At 35.5% G+C, this 10,431-nt stretch overlaps 1 long non-coding RNA gene across 1 annotated transcript; it reads left to right on the top strand.

The window, feature by feature from the left end:
- The first annotated feature begins 9,053 nt into the window (after positions 1–9,053).
- On the top strand, positions 9,054–10,217 carry LOC141403895 (uncharacterized). Its single transcript, XR_012412916.1, has 3 exons — positions 9,054–9,327; positions 9,860–10,038; positions 10,104–10,217. It is a non-coding gene; the product is annotated as an uncharacterized lncRNA (long non-coding RNA).
- The last annotated feature ends 214 nt before the right edge of the window (positions 10,218–10,431 follow it).

Here is a 10,431-nt window from a genome sequence, read left to right as displayed (position 1 = left end):
TGGGTTTTGAACCCACGTCCTTGAAAAACAGAAGGAAAAAGTGTTGTCACGGCGTGTTAGCGTTCAGAGCCAAACTCATTACTTTCAAAGGCAGCGCTAAGCCTTTGTCATGAAAGCACAACTAAATGGGAAAATCCCCATTGTTGTTGTAAAAACCAAAACAAAAATGCATTTGAAAGAAGAAACGTTCGAGGACATCGAAGCCGCTCCACATCCGATATGTCTGAGGAGATTTTACCAAAGTCGAAACATGCATGTCACATAGTGGTGGGTGTGTGGGTTCGAATCGTCGTCGGCTTCTTTTTTCACTTGCATTATTCATTGATCATCAAGCTCGATTCCAATGAGAAATTCATTAAAAATTAATACTAAAAAATGATCTTCGCCCAAAAAAGGCAAAATTTTCAAATAAAAAATAAAATCAGCTGAGCCAGGCTGGGGTTTGAACCCACGTCCTTGAAAAACACAAGGAAAAAGTGTTGTCACGGCGTGTTAGCGTTTAGAGCCAAACTCATTATTTCAAAGGCAGCGCTAAGCGTTTGTCATGAAAGCACAACTAAATGGGAAAATCCCCATTGTTGTTGTAAAAAACAAAACAAAAATGCATTTGAAAGAAGAAAAGTTCGAGGACATCGAAGCCGCTCCACATCCGATATGTTTGAGGAGACTTTACCAAAGTCGAAACATGCATGTCACATAGTGGTGGGTGTGTGGGTTCGAATCGTCGTCGGCTTCCTTTTTCACTTGCATTATTCATTGATCATCAAGCTCGATTCCAATGAGAAATTCATTAAAAATTAATAATTTGTTTGTGTCCAAACAAATATATGTTTGAAACATTTTGTAACATATCTTAATTTCATTTGTTTGGGTACCAACATATTTATACCCTCAGCATTTATGCTAACGGGCAAAATGTGCCTCATCGAAATAACGGTTTAAGACCCCAAGTATGTTTGGACGAAATGTGTCTCAGACAATTTGGAGTCGATTGAGCAATGTCCGTCCGTCTGTCTGTCTGGCTGCCTGGAGCGCACGATAACTCTCGAACGGATGAACCGATTCGGTTCAAATTTTGGCTTTCGTAATATTTTGCCCAAACTTAGTTTAAGTGCGAAGATGGGCTATATCGGTCCACTCCTACCGGTACCTCCCCCACAAAAGTTCGAAAATGTTCGGAAAATTTGTGCGCACGATAACTCTTGCAGGGAGCAACCGATTTGGTCCATACTTTGCCCATCGTAAAATGTGTATTAAACTTAGATAATGTATGAATATAGACTCAATCGGCCCACTCCTTCGGGTAGCTCACACACAAAATTTCGGAAAAGTTCAGTTTAGGGCCAACTTTCGAATCGCTCTGATATTGGTTTTAGCAACTTGTATTCACTGTCCTCTATACGAAGGTACAGGTTTCATTAGGGGCAAGTTCACACTTCCTGAGAAAATAGCCTGAAAGTTGCAAAGAAACCCCAATGACACCGTGTGAGGTGGTTGGAGCGCAAGATAATTCTAGAACGGATCTGCCGATACGGTCCAAGATTTGGTTTAAGTTTGAAGATAAGCCATATCGGTCCACTCCTTCAGTTACCTCCCCCACAAAAGTTAAAAAATGTTCGGAAAATTTTTTGATACGGTAACTTTTGAAGGGAGCGGCCAAATTGGTCCATACTTTACACAACCTAATATATATACTAGATATAGATCAGGTTCAAATATGGACTATATTTGTCCGCTCCATCCGGTACCTCCCACACAAAATTTCGGATAAGTTCACTTTAAAACATGCTATCGAATCACTATGATTTTTGTTGAACCAACTTGCATTCGCTGCCGCAATTACGATGGTAAACGTTTTTTCATGGGCAAGTCCATACTTCTTCAGCAAACATCCCGAAGGTTGTAAAAACCCCCTATGACACCATATGGTTGGAGATCCACTTCCACAATGTTCAATGTAGATCCATTCCTTTTAGTATCTCCTCCGCAAAACTTTTGATCTCTAATCCTAATGAACATTTTTGTCGGGTCAAATTCCCAAAATTTTTAAAAACCCCTAAATACATACGTTTTTTGGGAAAAATTGTTTCAATATATACAGGCTGAGGGTATATATCTGTCGGCAAAGCCGACTGATACTTTTTTACTTGTTTTTTATGTTAGAACATATTTTTTATGGGTGGAAAAAGGATTTTTGTCAAAGAGAGTAACAATAGGGCTCTCGGGTCTGCGGAATGCTGTTTTATAATAAAGAGCTGTGTGTATGGTGTAATAGGAGACGCAATAACCAACGTAGCAAGCGAAGAGGAAAAGAAAAAACTGTATTAAATATGTTGTTCTTTTTTCTCCCGTTCTCTAAAAACAATCGTTGAATAAAGACGGTAAAGTGAGTGAATAAATCAGTGTTTTGTTTTCTCTTAAAGAATTTGTGATTTTTAGTAAATTAAATGCCCAATACATTTTATAATTGAATCAAAAACGTGAATGGACATATTTTATTGGAAAAGGAAGAAATCGCATTTAATATTTGTAATTACATCAATACATTTTTCATATACATACAAACATATGTATATTTGAAATATGGATGTACCTATTTATTACATTATGTAATCATTTGATCGCAGATGCCTATTTCCCGCTGATGATTTAAACTTTGAGGAAGATGTGTTTTATTTCACAACTAAGAAAAAGCGTTCAACGATGTTTCTACATATTTTTTCCTTTTTATAAATTATTTCATTCAGTTTTTCTGATATTAAAGTCTGTTATGTATTTCTTTGGAATTTTTTATGTACCTATGTGTCTGTTGTTGCTTTTGCTTTTTTTCGATGCCTTTCAATAAACCACCACCATTTATAAGTGTGTGTATATGTTTGAGATAGCCAGTGAGCGCTTACTGAGAGCAAGTGAGCATACATTTCAATGTGATTCACATTGAAATTTACCCTCCCTTACTCTCAGAATGCCCTTACTGATGCATGTGATGGTTTTTTTTTTGTGGCTCTTGTGTTAGTATTTGTTTGCACCCAAACATATAATTTGTTTGAAGGACCCAAACATATGTTATGTTTGGGACTGATTGCAAACAAATATATGTTTGCTCCAAAATATGTTTGGGACATATGTTAGAGAGGCGTTCTTTTCCTCCGTGTACCGACCAATTTCAGGTGGAATGTTTTATACCTCAACGAAGCGTGAATACCAAATAACAGCCTTTTCGGTGGGTTACTGAGATCACAACCATCAAAATGAAGGCGTGGACCTACACCGACGAATTTTAGGTGGAAAGTTTTATAGCCCCAACTAGGCCTGAATGCCAAATTACCGCCAATTCGGTGAAGTATTGAGGTCGCAACCTTCAAAATACCGATAATCGGGTGGTACCGCTCTATGGAAGCTGTATGAAGCCGTGGACCTATACCGTCAAATTTCAGGTGGAATGTTTTATACCCCCAACGATGCCAGAATACCAAAAAAACATCCATTTCTGTGGGATACTGAGATCACAACCATTAAAATACCGAAAATCGGGAGGTGCCGCTCTATGCAGGCTATATCAAAACGTGGACCGATAAAGCTCATTTTCAATACCCGACATCCTAGGAGTAACAGAATCTTCTATACTAAGTTACAAAGCTCTATCATAAAAATTGCGAGCTGTATCTTGATTTCAACAGACAGACGGACGAACGGACGTATGACCAGACGGATATGGTTATGTCGACTTAGAATTTTACCCTGATCAAGAATATATATACCTTATAGGGTCTGCGCCGAATATTTCGATGTGTTATAAACAGAATAACAAATGTGATTATACCCTGCATATTATGGTGGAGGGTATAATAAAGGCCTTTGAAGGACTTTACAAATAAATTCGCCAGTGTGAAAAATTCACGTTTTTATACTGAGTACTGACATTCCGGTTGCAGATTCGCAAGTATCATACCCCTTTTGATGAAATGGGTTACAAACCTGAACCGATAGTTGGAAGAAGTTCTCTTTGGTAAAATCAATTCAATTGTATGTTTGGTAAAGGATATTAATATAGCCTGACAAACTACATTGTATATGTACCATTATCCTGAAGAAACTTAAATAATATGTGTTTTTCTTATACACTTGTATTCATGATATACATAAATGTTTATACGTACATGTGGCTCGAATGCCAAAGTCCCGTGACATATATAAACAAATTCCAAATACCTCAATTGAAGGATATTAATCAAAATATTGAATATTCTACAAACAAAATACTGCTAGCGGCTAAAGATTTCGAAATATGTTTAAAGCTTTAAATATTCATTTCAGCATTTCAGCTTTCAGTCATTTGAAATTTTAAAATAGGGGTTTTCTTCAATTCTTATCATTGAAACTGCCAATATTAATACCCAAAAACAATGTTACGTACACTCATACCTCAACACATTTCCAATAGGTTTCCTTTTTAAGAAGCAGAAGCCCATCAAATATTTCATTGCCGAACAAACTCGAGTATCTATTTACTCTCATATTGGTTTATACAAACATGTATACTACCTTATCATAAGCAAGGAAACGGATCCTTCTGTTATCCTTCTGTTAGGTTACACACATGCAAATATATACATACATAAGTATGTGTGCATGTATGTATGTGCCCGATAAAATAACCCAAGGACATGCGTAGTAAAAACAATGATTCCTCCATAAAATCCATAATCAAAAATCATAATGCGTGAAGAGCGGTATGCATGGATGAGTGCCTGGATGGATGGATGGATGTACAGATATAGATGAGGAGTTTGCGGTTTTGTTATTAAATACCCACGTGAAATGTTACATTTTCCATGAGGCATGCAAAACATATTAAAATTATCTTTTGCTTGATTATGGTTTCCTTTGATGTGTGTCTATTTCGATGTGTGTGAGTGCGTGCTCCTTTTAAAATGCATTTGAAAATGATATGGATAAAATGTTAATGTTAAGAGTTATACTGATAACCGAAATGCATTTTACCCCTTTTAGAAAAATCTAAGGATAATTTGGTCCGTGAATAATTTGGTCGTTACACTTATTACACATTTTTTCATATTTTACCTGTGTGTAAAAATATATTATATTTTAGGTGCTTGGTTCATCCACATATATCAAGCTTTAGGACAAATTTTTACAAAACAAATACTTACTTAGTACAACCAACTATGTTAGTTGACCCTCTACAGAACATTTTTCATATAAGCTGAACCAAGAAAAGATTTTCATTCCTCTCTATTTGTTGCTTTGCTTTTTCAATTTGAAATAACGCGTTTTTGGGGATCTCGTCTTCCGTCTACCGTCATGCGCCCTGTATGTGTACGCCTTTTTATTGGGTTCATCATCTCTCATTCTTATGACATGGCCTAGCCAACGCAGTCTTTTTACAGTTCCTTATTCATACCGTCAACGCAGATTGGCCCGTAGATCTGTCGTAGAATTTTTCTCTCAAACACACCTAGCACTGCATTATCTGCTTGCGCAAATAACCAGACTTCGGAACGATACATCACCACGGATGGTATGAATGTTTTGTAAAGCCAATGTAGCATCTGTTGGCCAATACAATTCTTCTTCTTATTTCACAACTAATGTTGTTTGTTGTGTTTATAGTGGTGGCGAGGTAGACGAGGTCTTTTACTATTTCAATATTATAGGAACCCTAAACTTGATATTTTTGCCGTTTAACGCCAGACCCACTTTAACACATTCTCCTTCGAACCTCTTGAAGGTATAAGCATAAGCAAGTAAAATGTCGCTAATGGTATAAATTGTATCATTTCTTTTGACATTTGCATCTCACATAACATTTTCCAGGCAGTCTTCTTGTCTGAAACCTTTTTTGGCACTGTGCTCTTCGGAGAGGTTCTTTAAAATATTAACTTAGGACCGGGTATTAGTTAAAGTCATTTTGCAAAGCCGAATGAGCTTTAGGGGAATGCGAAAATCAGACGTGTCTTGGAATACGTTTGTACGTAGGGCTGTTGAAGGGTGCTTTATAATCGACTAAAAGGTGTTAGGTGTCAATATGCATCTCTTGGGTCTTCTCCAGGATTTTCCGCAGGGTAAATAATTAAGTCAATGGTTGATTTGCCAGCTATAAAGCCGCATTGGTATGGTCCAATTATTACGTTGGAAATAGGCTTCAGTTTTTCGCACAATATCCCTGACACTATCTTCTTGTAAGCCATTGGGAGAAGTGTATGCCCCTATAGTCGGAGCATACAGTCTTATCTCCTTTCTTGTGGACGGGGCACAGGATGCTCCAGGTTCTTCCTGCCAGATGGTGCTAACTAGCTGATGCACACAACTTATCAGCGTGTCAATACCATCTTCTGGATTGGATCTGCAGTAGCTTCGTCGTATTCGGTAGTGTTGATATCACAGTTTGGAAAAATGCTCTTTTCACATCCTAAGCACACTAGATGTATCTGTTTGCAACTTATCTCATTGGTCTCTTCAAGAGGATGTGCCTGTACCAAAGCCATCAGTTTGATGTTTCACTCTTTGGTAGAATTTTCTGACTTCATTCGGACTCCTGGACATCTTGATATTTTCACACTCCCGCATTCGTATTTCACTATTTTTCCTGAACAAAAAAAAAAAGTTTCTCTTCTTTCCTTTTCTCCCGACACCTCTCTCGAGCGCTACGCGTTGCTATTGATTGTAGAGTAGCCCTATATGACGCATTTTTCTCTTCAGTAGCAGCACGATACTCCTGGTCAAACCATGGGTTCCTTGGTGGAGGTCTCTGGTATCCAAGTACTGATTTTGCGGCTGGGCGAGCAGTGCTTTTATTAAGCAATCGGGCTAGTTGAGTGGAATATGATGTGGCTACAGCGTTGCCGACAGGTTTTGATCCGAAATCGTCAAAAAAAATCGTCAAATCGTCATCAAAATTTGGAAAATCGTCAAAAAATCGTCAACATAGTCAAAACTCGGTTTGGTTACCGTTTAATGCGATTTGTCGCTGATATTTTTGTGAATGAGACTGGCAACATAAGATATGCAACCCACAGCAATAAATCTAACCCAATATCACTTAAATACCGCTATAAAAACAGCACTCAGTAGATGATAGTTTTCTATGGTTATCGAGTTTGCAGTAATGCAGCATGGTAGAGCTGGGTACACATTGTCATTTTGAATGACAGCTTAGCTCAAATATCGCCTTCTTGACAGTGTGACCGCCCACGTTTGTCCGTACACGTACATTTTTGTTGTTGGGCAGTCGGAAATCGATAAAAATTGTCATTTAAAACTGGCTGACAGATTAAAGGGGGCATTAATAGGAAGTTAATAAAGCTGGACTCATATTTTTTACAACAAAATAGATACAATTAATATTTTATCTCGAAAACTTTTCAAGGAAGATTTTCATCCATTAACAAAACTGAACGAAAATTTTCAGCTGATGTAATTTGAATAGGGACAAAAACTACGAAAATACCTGTATTCCAGATATGTGCCTAAATATAGCCACTCCGCCTGGAAATTGTTATAAAACATTAAAAATACTCAAAAATCGAGTTTGGAACATTTTTTTCCTTAAAATCGTTCGTGAAATTTTGGCAAAAATTTAGTTATCGTCTTTTATTTCATGCATTTCTGGCTTAAGTGAAAAATCGTCATTTTGGACCATAAAATCGTCAAATCGTCATTTTTCAATTTTGGGCCAAAAAATCGTCAAAATGACGATAAATCGTCAAATTCGGCAACACTGTGTGGCTATCTGTTTGTTTGCAGCTTACCGATGTCCAACTTCTGTGTTGTATCTGTCCGTTTTTTTATTTTATTTTAATTATTTATATATTGAGTTTGTCTTCACACAACACAAGATGTAGTAATCATATATTAGGGTATGTGAGAGCGTAATAATAATTAACATATATGAGTATACAAGAAATTAATTATAAATTATTAAAAACAAGTAAAAAAGTATCAGTCGGCTTTGCTGACAGAGATAACCCTCAGCCCTTTCGAGAAATATCGTGCATAGGATTCTAGTGACAATTTTTTAATTATTGGGGGGAAGTACCGGAAGTTGTGGACCGGTAATGCCTATCTCCGAACTGAAACTATGTTTGGACAAAATATGAAGAAGGCCAAAATTTGGACCATATCGGTTGATCAGTTCGTGCTCTCCAGCCACTGCATATGGTGCCATTGGGGTTTTTTACACCTTTCGGGCTGTTTTCTCAACAAGTATGGATTTGCCCCTGAAAAAACTTTTACCGTCGTAATGGAGGCAGCGAATGCAAGTTGCTTCAACAAAAATCAAAGTGATTTGAGAGCAGTTCTTAAAGTGAAATTATCCGAAATTTTGTGTGGGAGGTATCCGAAGGAGTCAACAAATATAGACCTATATCTGGTAGATATATCAGGGTGTGTAAAATATGGACCAAATCGGTCACTACCTTCAAGATTTATCGCGCGCATAATGTTTCCAAACATTTTTAAACTTTTGTGGGGGAGGTACCTGAAGGAGTGGATCGATATGGCTTGCTGTTAAAAAATCCACAAAAACTCCCATGTATAAGCCGTTTTAACTTAAAGTTAGTTAAGGCACACCATGCACGCAGAGAAAAAATATTTTTCGCTTTTGTTGGAACAAAAATATCAATTTTTGTTCCAAAATTGTATTTGTTTTGTTCAAGCATTGCATTGCAAATCCAAAAATACAATCGTTTGCTCCAAACATAAAAACAAAAACAACTTTCGGAATTCCGCAATATTGTAAAAATCATTAACAATACCGATTGGTAGGAACTACCATAATCTAGAATTTTTACAAAAAATATTGTCTTTTAAAAAAAAATCGCTTTTGTTGTAGTTTTAAAAACGTATTGTTATTTTGTTGTTTCAGTAGATACACAATTTTGGATTGAAAATGTCTATTATTAGTTCAAAAATACATATTTTTGACTATACTCTCTCCCGTTAACTTGTTGAGTATTTGCTCTGGATTCTAGTCGCTGCATTCTTGTTTTGCTCTCTTTAGTTTATGTGTGGCAGCCGGTGAAGTTATTTGTGTTTGCGGATTCTTTGTCCCTAATTAGTTTTTGTTTGGCAGTCAAAGAAAGTGGATCAAAAAATGTAAAACATTAGTGATTATAAACTCAGAAAAACAACATTCCAAGACAAAAATGCAAAAAAATCTAATAATAAAAGTGTCATACATTATTAAATCTATTGAATTCTTTATTATTTTAAAACTGTCGGTGTTTTCTTTTTTTATGGCGTTATCTACTTTTGCCATGTAGTTTTTGTTTTGTTTTTGGTTTTCTCATGTGTTTTTGTGAAGCGGTAAATATAAAAGTGGTGGTTGAAGCAGAATTTATATTAAATTAAATTAAATTAATTGTACGGAATTATGTTTACAACACGCGTTTGTAGTTTTGACCAAAAGTATTGTAAATATAGATAATTTTACCTGAACTGTTCTGAATTCTAACAATATTTATTGTCCATTTTTACCAATACTATTTTTCATTGTTGTTTGACACCACCTCTTTTAAATCTCTTCTTTTACTATCGTATGTAAGTTGTTATGTGTGTGTGTTTTGTGGAGAGCTAAAAACAAAAAAGGTGGTTGAAACTTATTATACGAAGAGAAAATAGAAATAGTTTTTTTTTCCTAAATTTGAGTTTTTGTGAACGAATTGTCGGAATTCTATTTTAATTTAAAATATAAAGAGCGCGTTGCAACAGTCTAATAATTTTTGCAATGCATGCTCAATGAAAACCAAAGAAAAGACTATTGCTGACACTTTTATTTTATTGCGTAGTTTTGTGTGTCTGTTTTTAACTAACTTCATGATGCTATTTTTTTATTTAGCGGGTTAAGGAGTGTTTTGCTGCAGACTTTTTAAATTTAGTTAAGAAAACATAAAACTAATCAACGACAGCTGAAGTGGACATTTTTAATAAGAATACTCTCTAAACCAGTTATATTCAGTCATTTGGTGCAACAATACATTTCTTCAACCGATTTTGTTTTGGGCATAAAATTAATTAGTAAGTATCTTCTTTTTGTACTTTTACTAAGCGATATTTCTAACATATTTTCTTTTTTTATTTAGCTTCAAATTGTACTAACGACTTGGATTCACAATTTTCCTGACCGAATACATCACAATAAATAGTTTACCAACATGCTTTATTTGCACATCAATCTTTGTTAAACTAAATAAAATTAGCGTAAATTGAAATTAAAATTATCTCATATCAGGTTTATTTAAAATTTTTAAAAATCATATATGAAATAAATAATAAAATGAAACTTTTTATATTTTTTTTAAATGTAACACATTAAAAAGGTAGGTATGCAATTTTTATTCCAACCATTTCGCATTGCAACAATAAGTATTGTTACTTCTGACCAAAACTATTGTGAATTGCAAAAATAAA

Source organism: Musca autumnalis, unplaced genomic scaffold, assembly GCF_047663935.1.
Source record: "Musca autumnalis isolate F117 unplaced genomic scaffold, ASM4766393v1 scaffold_4, whole genome shotgun sequence".
NCBI lineage: Eukaryota > Metazoa > Arthropoda > Insecta > Diptera > Muscidae > Musca > Musca autumnalis.
Note: the sequence above shows the minus strand (reverse complement) of the source record. Positions and strands in the feature narration are given on the sequence as shown.